The sequence below is a fragment of the Gracilinanus agilis genome, chromosome 2 (assembly GCF_016433145.1).
Source record: "Gracilinanus agilis isolate LMUSP501 chromosome 2, AgileGrace, whole genome shotgun sequence".
Classification (NCBI taxonomy): Eukaryota; Metazoa; Chordata; class Mammalia; order Didelphimorphia; family Didelphidae; genus Gracilinanus; species Gracilinanus agilis.
Window position 1 is genome coordinate 606,976,347 of NC_058131.1, and position 21,519 is coordinate 606,997,865.

Here is a 21,519-nt window from a genome sequence, read left to right on the forward strand (position 1 = left end):
TTATCTTGAAGTCAGTAAGATTTGAGTTCAAATCTTGCCTCAAACACTACTTGAGTAAAAACTTAACCTATTGAGGCCTCATTTTCCTCATCTGTAAAATATGAATAATAATGGCATCTCTCTCAAATGCTTGTTATAAGGATGAAATGAGATAACATGTATTAAGCACTTTTCAAACCTTTAAGCATTCTATAAATGTTAGTTATTATTACTATTCTAGTTAATTTTATTTTGATTTATAGATGCTTGGTTATAAACTTTTGAACTTAACAGAGGGAGGCACTTAAGATAGGAAAATGTATATAAAGGTAATAAGAAGACTACTTTTTTGATTCTAGTTTTATAAGAAAATAGTTTCTGGGCTCATCATTAATTGCATTAATGTAGTAGAAAAGTTCAGAAGGGGAGACCATAGTTTGAATAAAAGAAGAAAATGGAAACCTCCTAGAATTGTTGAATGTGAGAGGGGAAAAGAAAGATCTCAGAGGTCATCTAACCCAATCGCTTCATTTTAAGGCTGAGGCAACTGAGGACTCAGGAGGTTCAGGGAACCATAGTAAAATAATAACTTCTTGAATTATTAGCTTCACCTCTTTGTGATCTCATAAAATTTACAAATCATACATAATCTACTTCTAAAGTGGTTTTCCTATAGCAAAGGTCTCCTCTTGTCACCCTCCTAACCAATAAACTCCAGGAGTTTCCTGTTGTCTCCAGGTACAAATACAAAATATTCTGTTTGGCATTCAAAGCCCTTCATAACTTAGCCCTCTCTACATTACTATTCTCATTCCTTACTCCCCAAAATGTTCTCTTCGATCCAATGACACTAGGCACCTTGCTATTCCACAAACAAGATAGTCTGCCTCTCAGCTCTGAGCATTTCCTTTGGGTTTCTCTGTTGCCTGGAACACTCTTCCTCCTCTTCTTGGACTACTGACTTCCTTGGTATTGTTTAAGTCCCGACTGAAATCCCACCTTGCAAAGAAAGCCTTCTCCAACTCCGCAATTCCAGCACTTTCCCTCTTTTGATTATTTCCTATTTATCCTGCACATAGCTTGCTTTGTTTGTATGTTGTCTCTCCCATTAGATTTTAATTTCCTTAAGAGCTGATACCACTTTTTGTCTCTTTTGGGATCCCTAGGATATAACACAGTGGCTGGCACATAATATGCATTTAATAAATGTTTATTGAATGAACGAATAATCTATTTTCATTTCTTGGACATTGGATCCATTACCACACCCCAAAGGAATTCATATTGAAATTATTAAACATTTCACAAGTGAGCAAGAAAAGGAGCTTTGGAATTTTCTACTTTTTGTTGCTGTTTTGATCACCAAATCATGAGAATCTATGACGGCTCAATACTCAGACAATCCATGATTTTAAAGGCTTCTGTTGTTCTTCCATTGCACTGGACACAACTCTTCTATGATTTAGTAAATGACTTTGAGAACTGTGAAGGCCAAAAATTCATCCCTCTGTGACCAACATAGTGATGAGCTTCTGCCAACTTTTAGTTAGGCAGGTTCTTGTATGAGAGGCAGACAGTCCATCACGGGGTAGTTCGCACTCTATAGAAACTGTCAGAATTTTTCCTCCACTGGAATGACTTTTTTTTTTAACCCTTACCTTCTGTCTTAAAATTGATACTAGGTATTGATTCCTAGGCAGAAGAGCAGTAGGGGATAGACAATGGGGGGGTAGATGCCCAGAATCACATAGCTAGGAAGTGTCAGAGGCCATATCTGAACCTCCCATCTCTGAGCCTGGCTCTCAATCCACTGAGCCACTCAGCTGCCCCCCAAAATCTTTTAATAAGTGAATATGCTGTGCTTTTCCATGGTAGAGATATACATACATGCCATGTACTTTTCTGTGTACATCATGAGAATAAAGTGAGGCAATGCATGTAAAATATAAGAGAGGGAACCTGATGTAGCCAATAGAAAGCCAACCCTGAACCAAGAAGTCAGGAGTGTAAGTCCTGCCTCTGGCTCATCCTGGCTTTGTGGCTTTTGTCATTTAATGGACAAGTCACTTAGCCTCTCGGTGATCTCAGAAAACTCTCAAAGATAATAAGGTGCAGGCAAATGGCTGGCCTGCCTCAGAGGAGGGACTCCCCAAGTTGGCAGTTCCCCCAAGGTGATGAAATCACAGGGATCAAAGAAGACTGAATACTTGATTCCAAATGTCATCCTCTGTTCTCCACACCCCCTGGACTTCATTGAAGTGGTCAGCTTTTACTCATATCCTCTCCCACATAGACCCAGAATCAAAGACTGGTAGATGTAGCTCTTGCTTCACAGACCAAATTAAGTCAAGGGCACACAAACACAGAAGTCACACATCTGCGAGTCAAAACATAAGCATTCATACGCACATGGATTCAGGAAATTTGTACAATACTCATTTGCTTCAGAGAAGGTCCTTCAGATATTTTAAAAGCTTAGACATAACTTAGCTAACTTTCCAGGATCCATGCCAAGTCTTCCAACATTCCCTGGGTTTCATTTTATTTTACTTTAATGCCTTTCCTACCACCCCCTTTATACTGGAGTTGAGAAAAGGGTTAAAGGGGTGGGGAAAGTTCGACATGTTTGAAACTGTTTTTTCCTTTCTGTCTGATTTTTGTGTGAAGGCAAGAAACCACAATGGATTCAATACTCAATTTAAAATGGGGAAGATTTGGGTTTGAATCTTGCTTAAGACACTGTGTATGTCATCATGGGAAAGTAACTTTCAGCCTCAGACTCCTCATCTATAAAATGGAGATAGTGATGATTGTCTGTCTCATAGGGAGTTGTTGTGGGAAACAAATGAGATGCTTTGTGAAACAAAAAACATTATATATTAATGTCAGATATTGTTATTTGGGGAGTTAAAAATTTGGTGACTTTCATCTTAAACTTTTAGCTCATCCATTTCAGCTCCAAATTGGGTTCATGTTCATTTCATGTACCCTAAAGTTTTTTTTTAAATCTAACACACACACACACATGCACAGGCACACACACGCACACACACACTCGCACGCACGCAAACTCAGTTGGGCTGAGAGCTTTCTTTCAATTAGTTAAAAACAAAAATCTGTAAAATTATTTCTGGTTTTCTCTGTGTTTACCATGAACTTTCTTCAATCATTATCCATGCCAGCTACAATCCCACCATAGCAGACAACTTTAAGAGCTACTCGGGCCCGGAAATCAAGGACCAGAGCACTAACAATCTGGAATCCATACCATTGGCCCTATAACCTCTTTTTCCTCACAAAAACACATCCTGCATGAGACTGTTAATTGTTCCCTTTAAAAGCACCATCCTTAGTGCCAAAAATCATTCAACTCAGGATTTCAAGGACAGGAATACAGCTCCACACTCTAGTACTATTAGGCTTATTAATAACATAAACATACACACTCATGCAGAAATGATAGAGTGGTTGGTACATGTGCTAAACTTCTTTGGGAGACCACCTAAGTTTCATTTGTACTAGTTTCTGAGTCAAAGCAGCAAATCTGATAATTCTAGATCAACACATTTATTAAGCACCTACAATATTGGAAGTAATTAAAAGCAGGATGTTATAATGAATGGAGTTTTGGCCTCTTTGCCAAGAAGATCTGAGCTTAGGCCCTACCTCTGACAAATGTGTGACATCAGCCAGTCATTCAATCTTAGTGACCCAAGCTATTCTCTAAGACTATACAATTGCAAAGAAGGTGTCAATCTGCTTTGGGAGAAAGAGTTTTCTTATCTAGGAATTCCCTACACCAATGAAAACATAAGTCTGTCATTATCTTTATGTGGTTGGCACTAAAACTATCAAGGGGAAATATAACACAACTCCAATCTTCAAAGAGAATACATTCTAGAGGTTGGAGTTGGGGCAATGATGTGCTGGAGCTACCCTGACTCAGATTGCAAGAACTGATCGTTAAATTTTCAGTGTGAGCATTTATATCTTTAAAATCATAAAATGCTACAAAACAGGGTTTGAGTTATTGATTTTTTGATTTCTAGAGTTTGGAAAATTATGGAGAAAATTCTAATGATTAAACTAATTAATTAAGATAATTCTAATAATTAAACTGAAAAGTATGTCCTGTGCACTTTTTTATTTTTTGGAGAGCCAGTTGTTAAACATTTACCAACCAATTTATGGTGGAGGAAGGGCAGGAATGAGGAAAGAGACACATAAAATTCATATTCAGATTAGTTTAACCAAGTGATAGATGGACTACAATAAGGACAAAGGAAAACTCTGGACAAGGTGAAAAATGTGGGGAAGGAAAAAACACTTTCAGATGGAGAAACAGAGAAGGCTTCATAGAATATGAGATACTGTGCTGTTTCTTTTTTTTTTTTTAACCCTTACCTTCCATCTGGTCAAAATCAATCACATAACCTAGGCATCTCATGAGACACCCCCCCCCAAATCCCTCCTGTACTTGGCAACAACTGGTTGTCCTTGTTCTACCCACTGAAGCCAAACATTTCCCTGAGAATCTGGACTAGATGATTATACATTGGCATACTGAATAATTATTCTATAGAAAACTCTGTCTAAGTTTTGGTGAGGTAAACTAAGTCATTTTACTAAGACTGTAAATCATTACTAACCATTGTCCATGTAAAAAGCTTACCTAATCCCTTAGCCTACATCATTTATCCTATAAATTATGTACCCCAAAATCATTAAACTTTGTCACTGTACAGTAGGAGATCTTTTCTGAGAGTCTCTCTGTCAGTCTCTGCCCTCCTATAATCCCAGAGTCATTTTCCTCACCCTGGATCAGCAACCCACAGCTGTTTCTGGAACTGCTATCCATCAAAGACAGAAGAGTAGTAAGGGCTAAGCAATAGGGGTTAAGTGATTTGCCTAGGGTTACACAGCTAGGAAGTGTCTGAGGTCTGATTTGAACCCCACCTCCAGACCTAACTCTCAAGCCACTGATCCACCCTAGCTGCCCCAAAGGGCTGATTCTTTAAGGAAGAAAAGGCTTCTGGAAGGTAAATATTTGTATTCTGGGCAAAGGGAGTAGCTTGTATGCCGGTGAGAAGCCAGGAGACAGTTATCCAGTTAGGCTAGAATACAGAATACTTGAGGTAGTTACATATGAAATGACTAGAAATTTGAAGATGCCAGCATGAAGTTTCCTTACCTGGGCATTCATTATACCAATTCACTCTGCAAGTCCAGATTGTGACAAGTCTTGAATGCTAGGTTAAAGTCTTTGTATTTTATCCTAAAAGTGACAGGGATAACTGGAAGGCTTAGACTGAGTGTAAACGATCAGACCCAGACCTAAAGAAACTATTTTAGCAACTATATTGCGGACAAATCAGAAAGAGACTAGAGGCAGAAAAACCAATTTGGAAGCTATCACTCTACATGAGTAGTGATGAAAGTCTGAATTAGGGAGGTGACAGTGTGTATGTGTGCAGGGAAGGGAATGTTTGCAAGACATGTTATAAAGGTAGAAATGACAAGATATGTCAGTAGATCAGATATGTTTTGACTGATTCCCCATTGCCTAAAACCTTACCCCTACAAATCTGGAGCTTAAGAACATGAGAATACACATAGATTTTTCACTCATTTATTAGGCACAGATCAGTCAAATGTTCCTAGTGCCCAAGACAAAGACCTTCTCCCTTAGGGTTGAATTTCTTGATCCAGTGGAATGATCCAGTGACAAGTTGACAGTGCTGTGATCCTGACCAGTTTTTCCATAGACCTTGTGGCTTTGTTCTCTCTGGTGGCTTCATCTGTCATTCTAAGAGCCTTTGGAGAAGGAGGAAGGAAATGAGGTCCACACTGGTTCTTGCCATAATTCTAAGCAATGGGGTCTTTGAAGTTGTATCCGTACACTCTTTACAGCTGTTCTAGTAATATATCAAGAATGAGACTGATGGTATACCATCCACACCAAAATTTAATTCTACATTTAAATATATTCAAGTGGAGACAGCTGATAGTAATCCAACTAGCTACTCAATGCTCCTCTTGATTCTAGAAACTATGGTGTTCTGTTATACAGAACAATACACCAGAGGTTGCTTCTTCCCTCCTATACCACATGATCATAGTTTTGGAGTTAGAAGAGATCTTAAACACTATCAAGCCCAATCCCCTCATGAGACACAAGAAGGATGTGTCTTGCCCAGGATCACATAGTAAGTTTCTGAGTTGGAATTTGAACCTAGGTCTTCCTGACTTCAAGTACCTTACCCAGGATACAAAGCTACTTAAAAAAGAATCATCTTGACTCAAAATATGTCCTTTAATTCTAGGAACAAAAGAGTGCCTAAGAAACCATTTCTTCAAAGAAATGAATATGAAATTAAAAGTTCTTTGGGGGATGAAAAGGTAATAAAGCCTCTGTCAAACTCTAGACTAAAAGAGGTAAAATAGTACAGTAGTTCAAGAGTTATAATTTAGAGCTCCATATTTTGAAATCCCATGGTAACTGACAGATGTTTAAGCAAATCAGAAAAGATTGAACTCCTTTGTCTTAATATCAGTCAAAGTATCCTGTACTATGGAATAAAGGGTCTTTGGGAAGTTGTGGATCACTCAAACTGACAAAATGAAACTGTTTTTCCTATCCTTTTCTAAATATCTTCTGATAGGATATGAGCCAGTCTTTTCATTTGTAAAGGATATTTCCTATAATCAGCAAATTTTTAAAGTTCTCAGTTTGTATTTCATCTTGAAAGAAAGTGAAATGGCTGAAGTCAGCAGTACCTATTAACAGTCCAAGCTCTAAACCCTTTAAGAAGCTTATACCAAACAATCTCTGACCATACTTTTAAAAAATAATAATTAGACAATAAAGACATAGTCAGTACTAAGACAAGGAATAAGACTTAGGGCTCCAAAGTTATTCCTGAATTTGCTTTCAAAAAAGAATGCTTTAAAAAAAGTTTTCTAATTCATGATTCAAAAACTCTACAGACATTTATTGAGTTCCTACTATGTTCAAATCACTGTGAAATGTTGTGAGATCCAAAAAAGGACAGATAGGTAGCAGGCCTGGAGTCAGTAGGACCTGGATTTAAATAGGACGGTAGACACTCCCCAGCTATATGACCCTGGGCAAATCTCTTAACTCCCATTACCCTTGCTGCTCTTTTGTCTTAGAATTGATAAGATAGAAGGTAGGGGGTTTTTTTCCTAATAAAATGAAATTTAAAAAAATAATCTTGGCCCACAAGGAGCTTAATGGGCTAAAGAAGCATGATTTTGGCAACTATGGAGAGGATGGATTAGATAGAGGAGCCATAGGCTATAAGAAGACCAGTTTGGAAGCTATTAAGATAGTTTGGATGAGAGATAATAAAGGCCTGAATTAAGATGGTAGCAATGAAAGTAAAGAGAAAGGTTGGATATGTTGTTTAGATGTTTCAGATTGTTTAGAAGTAAAAAGATTTGGCAAATGATTGGATATGGGGTGAAGGAGCAGGATGGAATAAGGAAAAGTGAAGAATGACTGAGAATTGGCTACATGAATGACTAGAATGATGATGGTACCCTCAATAGAAATGGAGATGCCTAGAAAAGGAATAGGTTTGGGGAGGGAAAGCAGAGATGACAGATATGAGAGTCTGAGATAATAGTAGAGTTCAGTTCTTTCCCACAATTATACAAGCAAAGATTGGTGTGTGGAGAAAGCAACATACTGACTGGGAAATCCAAGGAGAAATCATTTGGGGTCAGTTTGCCAGCCCAGTAAGCAAGAGGAAATAGCTAAGTGGAGATAAATCTAGGAAGTACCTTTCAGAACAGGTAATGATCAGGATCCTGTGCCTATATGCAGGGGAGGACCAAGCCTGAAGTTCTGTCACTCTGAAGCTATAGAGTGCCCTAGCTAGCTGACAGAGGCTACGACAATCAGCTGGCCACTAGGCTCCAAACAAGAGTAAGTCTGAAGTTGTCCCCAAGACCCAAACTAGAGTTGAGAGTCTGGCACAGCTCAGACCAGAAAGGTGATAATCTGTGCCCTAGATGAGAACTCTTGGGGAATGCTGAGAGTTTTCACATTCCTGGTTTGAACCATCTCTGACCTTCTTGAAAAACACAAAGGAGAATACCCAGAGAAGCAATATCAGAATCCCAGATAAGGTCAATTAGTACTAAATATGATCCCAATATTTCCTTTAGAAATGCACGGAGTCTAGGCCTAATAAAGAATGCTAACTCAAGGAAGGATGCTGAAGGAATTAGTGAACAAAAAATGAAACTGACGAAGAGCTACTGTGGATTCAGAGACATTCAAGACACTATTCAGAAAAGAATGATTTTTGTAATGTCTAAACATTTTGGTCAAAAAGCAAACTAGAATTGCTAGAAGAAATAAAGCAAGCAGCTCGCTCTCTCTCTCTCTCCATATATATATATATATATATATATATATATATATATGCACACATATAAGTATATATACATTTTATATATATATATATATATAAATATATATATTACAAATTAAGAATGCTAGAGGAAAGAATTAGAAAAGAAATGAAAGTTCTAGAAAAAATACTCAGAAGAATTAACAGTTTGGTACAAGAGATACAAAAAAGTTTTTCAAGAGGTCCAAAATCTTCCCTGAGTAACAGATGCTCTAAAAACTGAAATGCAGACAACAAAAATATCATAAAAGGTTTGGTTTTTTTTTTTTAAGAATCTTTTAAAAAGTAATAGAAAATGATCAGGGCAGCTAGGTGACTGAGTTGATTGAGAGAGAGTCAAACTTAGAGATAGGAGGTCCTGGGTTCAAATTTGGCTTTGGATACTTCCTAGTTGTTAGAACCTTGGCAAGTCACTTAACCCTAATTGTCTAGTCCTTACCACTCTTCTGCTTTGAAACTAATATTTATTGTTAATTCCGAGATGAAAGATAAAGGGTTTTTTTAATGACCAGGAAAACAGATCTAGAAAAAAAAATATATGAGAATCATTGGACTACCTGGAAGTCATATTCCACAGAAAAGCTTGCATGCCTTGATTTCTTCAAGAAATCATACCTTGACCCATTGAAAATGGAAAGAATTCTTCAGTCAACCTGGAAAAGAAACACTAAATTGAAAACTTTTGGAAATTTAATAATCAAAATCCAAACTTCTATATTCAAAGAAAAAAAATTAATAGCTAGAAAGAAAGAATTTAAGGACAAAGACTCTGCAGTCAGGATCTGGCAGCCAGCACTTTAATAGAGAAAGAAGTCTTGCAATTCAATAACCCAAAAGGTATAGGCTTATAACTAAGAATAATTTAACCAGTAAAACTGAATTTAATCCTACTATGGAAAGTCAATTGATCAATCAATCAATGAATTAAGTGTCTACTTTGTGCCAGGCACTGCGCTAAGCACTACAGATACAAAAAGAATTAAAAACAGTTTATGCCTTCAAAAAGTTTGCAATCTATTGGAGGAGACAACATGCAAACAAAATGATACAAAGCAAGCTATCCATAAGATCAGAAAGAAGGTACTGAAATCAAGAGTTTGAGGAAGGCTTCCTATAAAAGACAGGATTTTAACTAGGACTTAAAGGAAGTCAGGAAGGTCAGTAGTCACAATGGATTTTTTTTGTTTTGTTTTGTTTTGTTTTAAACCCTTACCTTTTATCTTATTGGTTCCAAGGCACAAGAGTGGTAAAGGCTAAGCAATGGGGGTTAAGTCACTTACCAAGGGTCTCACAGATAGGAAGTGTCTGAGGCCATATTTGAAACTACGATCTCTTGTTCCTAGGCCTGGCTCTCAATCCACTGAGCTACCTCGCCCTAATCCCCACCACAATGGGTTTTGATGAAATATTTTATTAATAAAATTTAATAAAAATAGAAGGCCTCTAAAAATTATTGGTTTAATAAACTGAGTGTAGTAGAAATTTTAGACTGCAAACACAAACATAAAGAAATTTTAAAAAGTTAATTCATTTGAGGAAATAGAATAGATTATACAAGGATGAAATACTTACATGCTAACAGAAACAAGTCTCTACTTAGAACCCTGAGGCCATCAAAAGTTCCAGAAAAAGTTAAATAAGATAGAGGCCAAGAGAGTAATTTTGTTTGCTTTGATGACTTTAGAAAGGGGAAAAAAGAGGGTGGGGAAGAAAAATGTTATGTACTGTTTCACAGCATGATGAGCAGGGAAATATATATTATACAATAATATACGTACCACCTATATCATATTATCTGCCTTCTTGGGAGGAAGGAGGAGGGAAAGAGAGAGAGAGACAACATGGATTGCAAAATGTCAGAAAATGAATATTAAAAATTGCATCAACCTGTAATCTGGGGAAAAAATGTTTTTTTTTTTAAACAGGGAAATGGATTCTATTAGGGAAGAAAGGGTAAGAAAAATTTACCATCTCACTTAACAGACAAGTAGATGACAATACCAAAAAGAAGAAAGGTGTGGGAAAGTGGACAGCAGCTGAATTTTCTCTGACTTGGTCAAAAGAGTTTAGAAAACATACAAAGAGTTTGGTGAGGAAATATATTCTGCTCAACAGAGAAACAGAAAGAAATTGGGAAAGGAAAGAAAGAAGAACAAAAGGGAATGTGTTTATTGTAAGTTTGGTTTTCAGTTGTGTCCAAATCTTCACTGGAGTAGTTTGTCATTTCCTTTTCCACCCCATCTTTCAGATGAGGAAGCTGAGGTTGATAGAATTAAGTGACTTGCCCAGGGTCATACAAGCTAGTACAGGTCTGAGACTAAATTTGAATTCAGGAAAATGGATGACTCCAGGCCAAGCACTCTATCTATTGCACCACCTAGCAGACAAAGGAGGGTTGATTTATGGAAAAAGTGGTCCTAAGCAAAATAAACACTAATTTCAGATAGCATATCAGAGGGAGAATTTTAAAAGGAAAAGACAAAAGAGTGAAATATAGATGAGGAGAGAAGATAATACATTCTGTTTTGGACATATTAATTTAGATATGCCTCTGTAGTTCCAACCATTCACTAACTCTCATAAGAAAGGAAAAAAAAACTGCTTAATGTTTAAGTTAATCATAAGGATTGTTTCTCAAGCACATCAATATCCTGAAAGTCAGAAATGTCGAGCAGATAGCTGGTGTTGTGAGATGAGTTCAAGAAAAAGATTAGGTCTGAATATATAGATTTAACAATTATCTGCATAGAAATGATGGTTTGAACCATGGAAATTGATTAGAAAACCCAGAGAAAAGGTGATGAGAAAAAATAAAAGGACAGGGAAACCCACAGTTGGTTGTGGAACATGTATGATGATCCTGTCAAAGTGGGGCAGCATCTTGCTCCTCTTATTAATTACCTTGAAGGAATAAATCACAGTTAAAAGCATGCAACAGGAAACTTATGTTAAACATTCCCTAAAGAGCTCCATATTCTACTCTTAATATCTCCTGTGTGTGNTATATATATATATATAAATATATATATTACAAATTAAGAATGCTAGAGGAAAGAATTAGAAAAGAAATGAAAGTTCTAGAAAAAATACTCAGAAGAATTAACAGTTTGGTACAAGAGATACAAAAAAGTTTTTCAAGAGGTCCAAAATCTTCCCTGAGTAACAGATGCTCTAAAAACTGAAATGCAGACAACAAAAATATCATAAAAGGTTTGGTTTTTTTTTTTTAAGAATCTTTTAAAAAGTAATAGAAAATGATCAGGGCAGCTAGGTGACTGAGTTGATTGAGAGAGAGTCAAACTTAGAGATAGGAGGTCCTGGGTTCAAATTTGGCTTTGGATACTTCCTAGTTGTTAGAACCTTGGCAAGTCACTTAACCCTAATTGTCTAGTCCTTACCACTCTTCTGCTTTGAAACTAATATTTATTGTTAATTCCGAGATGAAAGATAAAGGGTTTTTTTAATGACCAGGAAAACAGATCTAGAAAAAAAAAATATATGAGAATCATTGGACTACCTGGAAGTCATATTCCACAGAAAAGCTTGCATGCCTTGATTTCTTCAAGAAATCATACCTTGACCCATTGAAAATGGAAAGAATTCTTCAGTCAACCTGGAAAAGAAACACTAAATTGAAAACTTTTGGAAATTTAATAATCAAAATCCAAACTTCTATATTCAAAGAAAAAAAATTAATAGCTAGAAAGAAAGAATTTAAGGACAAAGACTCTGCAGTCAGGATCTGGCAGCCAGCACTTTAATAGAGAAAGAAGTCTTGCAATTCAATAACCCAAAAGGTATAGGCTTATAACTAAGAATAATTTAACCAGTAAAACTGAATTTAATCCTACTATGGAAAGTCAATTGATCAATCAATCAATGAATTAAGTGTCTACTTTGTGCCAGGCACTGCGCTAAGCACTACAGATACAAAAAGAATTAAAAACAGTTTATGCCTTCAAAAAGTTTGCAATCTATTGGAGGAGACAACATGCAAACAAAATGATACAAAGCAAGCTATCCATAAGATCAGAAAGAAGGTACTGAAATCAAGAGTTTGAGGAAGGCTTCCTATAAAAGACAGGATTTTAACTAGGACTTAAAGGAAGTCAGGAAGGTCAGTAGTCACAATGGATTTTTTTTTGTTTTGTTTTGTTTTGTTTTAAACCCTTACCTTTTATCTTATTGGTTCCAAGGCACAAGAGTGGTAAAGGCTAAGCAATGGGGGTTAAGTCACTTACCAAGGGTCTCACAGATAGGAAGTGTCTGAGGCCATATTTGAAACTACGATCTCTTGTTCCTAGGCCTGGCTCTCAATCCACTGAGCTACCTCGCCCTAATCCCCACCACAATGGGTTTTGATGAAATATTTTATTAATAAAATTTAATAAAAATAGAAGGCCTCTAAAAATTATTGGTTTAATAAACTGAGTGTAGTAGAAATTTTAGACTGCAAACACAAACATAAAGAAATTTTAAAAAGTTAATTCATTTGAGGAAATAGAATAGATTATACAAGGATGAAATACTTACATGCTAACAGAAACAAGTCTCTACTTAGAACCCTGAGGCCATCAAAAGTTCCAGAAAAAGTTAAATAAGATAGAGGCCAAGAGAGTAATTTTGTTTGCTTTGATGACTTTAGAAAGGGGAAAAAAGAGGGTGGGGAAGAAAAATGTTATGTACTGTTTCATAGCATGATGAGCAGGGAAATATATATTATACAATAATATACGTACCACCTATATCATATTATCTGCCTTCTTGGGAGGAAGGAGGAGGGAAAGAGAGAGAGAGACAACATGGATTGCAAAATGTCAGAAAATGAATATTAAAAATTGCATCAACCTGTAATCTGGGGAAAAAATGTTTTTTTTTTAAACAGGGAAATGGATTCTATTAGGGAAGAAAGGGTAAGAAAAATTTACCATCTCACTTAACAGACAAGTAGATGACAATACCAAAAAGAAGAAAGGTGTGGGAAAGTGGACAGCAGCTGAATTTTCTCTGACTTGGTCAAAAGAGTTTAGAAAACATACAAAGAGTTTGGTGAGGAAATATATTCTGCTCAACAGAGAAACAGAAAGAAATTGGGAAAGGAAAGAAGGAAGAACAAAAGGGAATGTGTTTATTGTAAGTTTGGTTTTCAGTTGTGTCCAAATCTTCACTGGAGTAGTTTGTCATTTCCTTTTCCACCCCATCTTTCAGATGAGGAAGCTGAGGTTGATAGAATTAAGTGACTTGCCCAGGGTCATACAAGCTAGTACAGGTCTGAGACTAAATTTGAATTCAGGAAAATGGATGACTCCAGGCCAAGCACTCTATCTATTGCACCACCTAGCAGACAAAGGAGGGTTGATTTATGGAAAAAGTGGTCCTAAGCAAAATAAACACTAATTTCAGATAGCATATCAGAGGGAGAATTTTAAAAGGAAAAGACAAAAGAGTGAAATATAGATGAGGAGAGAAGATAATACATTCTGTTTTGGACATATTAATTTAGATATGCCTCTGTAGTTCCAACCATTCACTAACTCTCATAAGAAAGGAAAAAAAAAACTGCTTAATGTTTAAGTTAATCATAAGGATTGTTTCTCAAGCACATCAATATCCTGAAGGTCAGAAATGTCGAGCAGATAGCTGGTGTTGTGAGATGAGTTCAAGAAAAAGATTAGGTCTGAATATATAGATTTAACAATTATCTGCATAGAAATGATGGTTTGAACCATGGAAATTGATTAGAAAACCCAGAGAAAAGGTGATGAGAAAAAATAAAAGGACAGGGAAACCCACAGTTGGTTGTGGAACATGTATGATGATCCTGTCAAAGTGGGGCAGCATCTTGCTCCTCTTATTAATTACCTTGAAGGAATAAATCACAGTTAAAAGCATGCAACAGGAAACTTATGTTAAACATTCCCTAAAGAGCTCCATATTCTACTCTTAATATCTCCTGTGTGTGTACATGTGCATGAGTGTGTGTTGCCTATTAACATGAAATTAGACAGAGAGGATACTGATTCCTTCACTTCTCCATATATGTGAATTGCCTTGCCAACACCCTGCCAAAGTGAAATGGTTTGGGTGGAGAGAATCAAGCAAATTGATTATTTTGTAAATGCTTTTCTTTCTTAGAAAAAAAAAAAAGAAAGAAAAATCACACTGGGTGGGTTAAAGTCTCTTTGTCTCAGTTTGAACATCTTGTTACATTTGTCTAAATGTGGTTTTAAAAGTTTGAGGTTTACCAATGTAAAAGAGGAGAACTAAACTCTTAAAGTTACAAAGTAGTCATTGCTTTATGGAATGGTTTGGACAGGGCAAAATAGAGAAACTAGGAATAATTTCCTCTCAAAGAAAGAAAAAAAAGGAAAGAGGCTATCAGGTGGGGTAGGGGTGGGGAAATTTCTATTTAGGGAAACAACAGTCACAGGAGTTCATACTGCTGGTGAGGGGACAGGCTGGATGACTTTGATCTTTCTGTTCTGGTAACTGTGGAGATCAAAAGGAGCAGCCCCTTCATCCAGCTAAGGAGATGGGGTGTGCTGAACACTACTAGTGGAGTGAGAAAGCTGGTAATAATTAAAAGACTCCTGCTAAGAGAATTAAAACCTGTTGGAGAAGAAGGGCTGCAGGGGTTTTGACATCTGGTGAAAGTTCCTGAGCTGTGAACAACCCTCAGGAGGGCTTAACTCCAACTTAAAAGATTCGGGATGAAGTAATTCTATTTAGGATTTAGACTTGAACTGAGAATGAATGAAAAAGTGATTTGTAACTGCTAGTGAGTAAGGTACCTAATTGTATTTAGAGGATAGTTTTCTTTAACATCTTGTTCTAAGTATCTTTTCTTTTAAAAAAGACTTAATCTTATTAGATGTTTCTGCCTAGCCATTGTAAGGTGTAATTTTTTTATTAATTTAATTTAAAATACAATTAAATAGGAAAATTGTATTTTAAATTAAATTAATAAAAAATTTAATCTCAGTTAATTATGCTTATAGGAATTCCAATAGTTTGCACAACAAGGCTACATATTAGGCACCAGTCTCTCCCTGTGTCAACTTCCAAGAGCAGTCAAAGTATCTAGGAAGGAGTAAATAGTTTTGTTTGCTGAACTTAGAAACTGAAACTTAGAGTGAAGACAAATGTCCCTCAATGCTTCTAAACAGTATTATTCAAACATATAGCCAAAGCAATCTTTTCATCAAATAAAAATACACGTAGCTCCAAAATTCTGCAAGATGGCAAACTGTAGTTGTTGCTGTAATGCTCCAGAGTTAATTTCCTATAAATTAGACAGGTGTCATAGGATATGGTTTATTTGCTGCTACTCTTTTTTTCTATCATAAACATAGTAATAAATTCTGAGATTTAAAATCATGTTTCTAATGAGAGATTAAAGATTAAAATAATGTTAAACAAAAGCCTTAAAATTATTATCTGTCAAGTCTTGATGTCTAAAACTATGTTTTGTTCTATTGGTTATTGGTAGGAAAAGTGATTTTTTTTCAACATCTTTTCAAACTCAGGGCACTGACTATATTTCTGTAATACTCCTAGAGGAAGAAATACAATCTTTAAACAGTTACAATATTCATTTTCAAGACTTCTGCTTTATTGTTGAATAAGATATAAATTGTGCACACATTTAAAAAAAATCTTTGTTAATACTCCTTTAAAAACAATGATTCTTTTATGTGGGCTTCAGTATCCTAATCAAGTATTAAACTCTAAAGGTAGTACTGCCTGTTTACTTGCCTTTGCAAAATATCTCAGTTCACATGGTTACTATTTCTGTGTCCAATTCAGCCAAAGAGAAGTTTCATCTGAGTTTCACAGCCTAGCATCCCACACAAAACCTTGGGGAAAGGCAAGGGAGAGTAAAAGGCTGATACATTAATAATTTCTCTCTGGATAGTTCACAGTGCATGCCAAGAATTGTGGCTCTGATTTTTTTTGTTGTTGTTCAAGAGAACAATAAAAGAAAAAAAAGAAAAGAAAAGTAAAGAGAAAGGAAAAGAAAAGAAAAAGTAGGGGAAAGAGAGAATAAAATTGCTATACAATTGTCATGTCACCGTACAATTAATTACTCTTTATGGTTTTCACATTGAGTTGACATGCTTATGTTATTTCATCTTCACATATTCCTGAGGGATAATCAAGGCAGATATTATTATCCCCAATTTAGAAATGTAAAAACTAAAGTTTAGAGAGACTAATTTAATTTCCTTGGGTCATATGGTAAATGGCACATCTAGGACTAGAACCTATGTCTTTATTTTCAATACAGTGCTCCCTTCACTACGCAACTTAAATCCCATCTTCCACAGAAAGCTTTATAAATCAGAATTAATAGGTCCATGTTATAGCAGAAAATTTTCCTCAAAGTTGTTGGTGGCCAGATCTACTATTACTACCACTCCCACTTTCACTATCACTATCACTACATAGTTGTCTGTACGTTGTCTCCTCAATTAGAAAATGAATTCTTTGAGGGCTAAGACCATATTTTGTCTTTCTTTTTTCCTAGCTCTTAGCACATAGGCTTACATTATAATTACTATGACAATTATAAATAAATGCTTCTTGACTGACTGACTATACTAAAAACACTAAGAAAGATAATGATTGGAGTTTTATTGGAGTGTTTATTAAATTCATTCCTTCCTTTTAATTTTATTTTCTAGAGAATATGTACTCTAAGGATGATAGTAGAAAATAAATATTGTTTTATTAGTTTAGAGATAAGAAGTAGAGAATCTGGCTTGAGAAAGAATTAGAGTTTCAAACAAAGCTGAGCCAGACTGTCAGTTTCAAGTCTAGATTTTTTTTTGTTTTTGTTTTTGTTTTTTTCTGTGACAGTTACTCTCTCTGGGAGTGATAGTTCGTCTTTGGCAGTTGGCAGAGTCACTCACAGAAACTCTCTCTGGGGGCTTGGACGAGGTGACTTCTATTCTCCCTCTCTCTCTCACTATTTGAGGTAGAAAGAAAGGAGGGAAAGACCTGAAGGAGCTTAGTGTTTTCTTTTTCCAACTTGGAGAACACTATTGACTCTCTATTACTGTTTTATAGACTGTTTTAACTCTGAGAAGACCAAAGAAAACCGTGGTCTTTGGTTTGGACTCTGAGTCTATGAAGGATTAGAGTCCTAACTTGGTTCTTGCTGAGACTCAGCCAGGTAGCCTTTGTTATTTTTATAACTTGGAGTCGAAGTTAAGAATTATAAGGATAATAGTGTTAGTTTATTTAGAATAGTAAAAATTTGGGTTGGTCAGATCAGGAAGGATCAGTGTAGCCTGTGGACACAGGAGAAGTGGTTCCTTGTGGAACCAGGGAGTTTTATTTGGATGGAGTTAGAATTCCTTAGAGTTAGAATTCCTTTTTATACTTATATTTTCAATAAATAGTTTATTTTTCTTTTTTTTAATTACATTTTATTTTTTTAATAATTTTTTATTTTTTAGAAAAATTTTCCATGGTTACATGATTCATGTTTTTACTTTACCCTTCACCCCCTCAACCTCACCAACCCCCCATAGCCAACTCGCATTTCCACTGGTTTTAACATGTGTAGTCAGTCAAGACTTATTTACATATTATTGATAGTTACATTGCTGTGGTCCTTTCAGGTCTACATCCCCAGTCATGTCCTCATCATCCCAAGTGTTCAAGCAGTTGTTTTTCTTCTGTGTTTCCACTCCTGCAGTTCTTCCTCTGAATGTGGGTAGCATTCTTTTCCATAAATCCCTCAGAATTGTCTTGGGTCATTGCATTGCTGCTAGTACAGACATCCATTACATTCGATTTTACCACAGTGTATCAGTCTCTATGTACAAGTTCTTCTGGCTCTGCTCCTTTCGCTCTGCATCAATTCCTGGAGGTCTTTCCAGTTCACATGGAATTCCTCCAGTTTATTATTCCTTTGAGCACAGTAGTATTCCATCACCAGCATATACCACAGTTTGTTCAACCATTCCCCAATTGAAGGGCATACCCTGGCTTTCTAGTTTTTTGCCACCACAAAGAGAGCAGCTATAAATATTTTTGTACAAGTCTGTTTATCTATGACCTCTTTGGGGTACAAACCCAGCAATGGTATGGCTGGATCAAAGGGCAGGCATTCTTTTATTGCTCTTTGGGCATAGTTCCAAATTGCCACCCAGAATGGTTGGATCAGTTCACAACTGCACCAGCAGTGCATTAATGTCCCCATTTCACCACATCCCCTCCAACATTCATTACTCTCCCCTGCTATCATTTTAGCTAATCTGCTAGGTATGAGGTGGTACCTCAGAGTTGTTTTCATTTGCATTTCTCTAATAACAAGAGTCTCTTTAGCATCCTTGTGCCTGTCCCCTGAAGGGAAGTTCACTTATGAGCTTCACTTCACTGATATAAACTGAAGATACTTTGCAAGCACAGCAAACAGAGTATTTAAATCAGTTTATAATCAATAATCAATTCATTGCCCATTATTCTGACAGTATGCCTATTATTTTTACAATACTCCACCATTCTCTTAACATTTCCCTTGCCATCCTACCTTCTTACTTATACTATTGCTAATCTTTCCACTTGGAATATACTTTTTTCCCCACCTATTGAAATTCTAATTGTCCTTTGAGGTTTAGCTTAAATATGACTTCTTTCATAGAATCTTAATAGAATCATAGAATCTCAGATTTGGGAGGTTCCTCAGAGGTCATTGAGTCCTACCCCAACTTAAACTAGAATTTCTTTGAAGACATAACTGACAAAAAGTGTTCGTGTCTCTTCTTGAAAATCCTCAGGGGAAGGGGTACCTGATACCAACAAAGAAACCTCAGTCTTCTTTTCAATATTTCTAGTTGTTAGAAAACAATGTGCTGTGCTTCTGACTGTCCAAATGTATGCACTCAGACACAACCACCTTTTCACCTTTGAAACTTCCCTCAGTGCCTGGGAACTTTTCATGACTGATCATCATCTCACTGTCATGTCTGTCCCCTTCCCCTTTTTGTGGGCCTCCATTTTGAGGATAGGCAAGATCTGCTATGCTTCACTTCCTTCCTAGCTGGATTTCACCACACTGTCCCCATGAGTAGCTTTCCCTCACAACACTTTTTATTCCCTTTAAAAATTGTCTTCTATTGGGAAGCAACAAATTGGGAAAAAATCATTATAACAAAAACCTCTGATAAAGGTCTAATTACTCAAATTTATAAGGAACTAAATCAATTGTACCAAAAAAACCAAACAAACTATTCCCCCTTTGATCAATGGGCAAGGGACATGAATAGGCAATTTTCAGATAAAGAAATCAAAACTATCAATAAGCACATGAAAAAGTGCTCTAAATCTCTAATAATTAGAGAAATGCAAATCAAAACAACTCTGAGGTACCAACTCACACCTAGCAGATTGGCTAAAATTACAACAAAGGAAAACAATAAATGTTGGAGGGGATGTGGCAAAATTGGGAGATTAATACATTGCTGGTAGAATTGTGAATTGATCCAACAATTCTGGATAGCAATTTGGAACTATGCCCAAAGAGTGCTAAAAGACTACCTGCCCTTGATCCAACCATACCACTACTGGGTTTATACCCCAAAGAGACCATAAGGAAAAAGACTTGTACAAAAATATTTATAGGCACGCTCTTCGTGGTGGCAAAAAACTGGAAAATGAGGGTATGCCCTTCAATTGGGGAAAGACTAAGCAAATTGTGTTATCTTTTCATGATGGAATACTATTGTGCTCAAAGGAATAATGACCTAGAGCAATTCCATGTGAACTGGAATAGCCTCCAGGAATTGATGCAAAGTGAAAGGAGCAGAACCAGGACAACATTATATACAGAGACAGATACATTGTGGTAAAATCAAATGTTAGTAGACTTCTCTACTAGCAACAATGCAATGATCCAGGACGACTATGAGGGACCTATGAGAAAGAATGCTATCCACATACAGAGGAAGAAATGTGGGAGTAGAAACACAGAAGAAAAACAATTGCCTGATCACATGGGTGGAAAGAGATATAATTAGGGATATTGACTCAAAATGAGCACCCTAGCTCAAATATCAATAATATGGAAATAGGTCTTGATCAATGACACATGTAAACCCCAGTGGAATTGTGTGTCAGCTATGAGAGGGGGTGGAAAGAGGGGAGGGATAGAACATGAATCCTATAACCATGGATAAATGCTCTAAATTAATTAATTAAATAAAACATTTTTAATTTTAAAAATTGTCTTAAATTATTAGAAAGTAAAACTCCTTGAGGACAGCGATTGTTTTTCTTTTTACTGGTATTTTTATTCACTATGCTTAACACAGTGTTTGACACATAGCAAATATTTAATAACATGCTTCTTATCTTGCTTTGCTTTTTATTTACAGCAAGCAAAAGTCTATATCTTTTTACCCATTATTGCTTGTTCTGTCCTCTGGGACCAAGTAGAACAATTCTAATCCCTCTTACATGACAGCACATCAAATACTGGAAAATAGCTATCTCATTTCCTCTAAGTCTCCAAACCAAATAAGTTCAGTTTCTTCAATCAATCTTCAGAAGACATGGACTCAAGAACCTACACTATCCTGATTAACTTCCTCTAAATACCCTCTAATTTGTCACTGTCCTTCTTAAAATGTGCCACCACTACTCCATCTAGAAGTTCTCTCTTCCTCCTCTGAATTTCCATAACATTTGCTTTATATCTCTTTTGTTTCATTTACTACATACTGCTATAACATCACTTCCTCAACTCCAACTGGAACTGACAGGCTGGATCCCCAGAGGATGGATTGCTACTAATCTCTGGGTTCCAGAAGTACCCCTGAGGGACTAGATTTCTAGCACTGTATCACAAGTCCCTACTCCTGTGTTTACCATTGATAATGATTTAGTAATGCCTTACTAAAAGGCATATGGTAAGACGGTATAACAAAAACAATTATACAAAACATTCCTCCCAGAAATCAGGTCAAACATTTCTACAAAATAGATACAGTGCCTGTGGGGATAATGAGCTCAAATTTAGAATACAGAAGTGGTGAAACATATATGTTATGTATATATATATATATATATGTATATATATATATATATATAT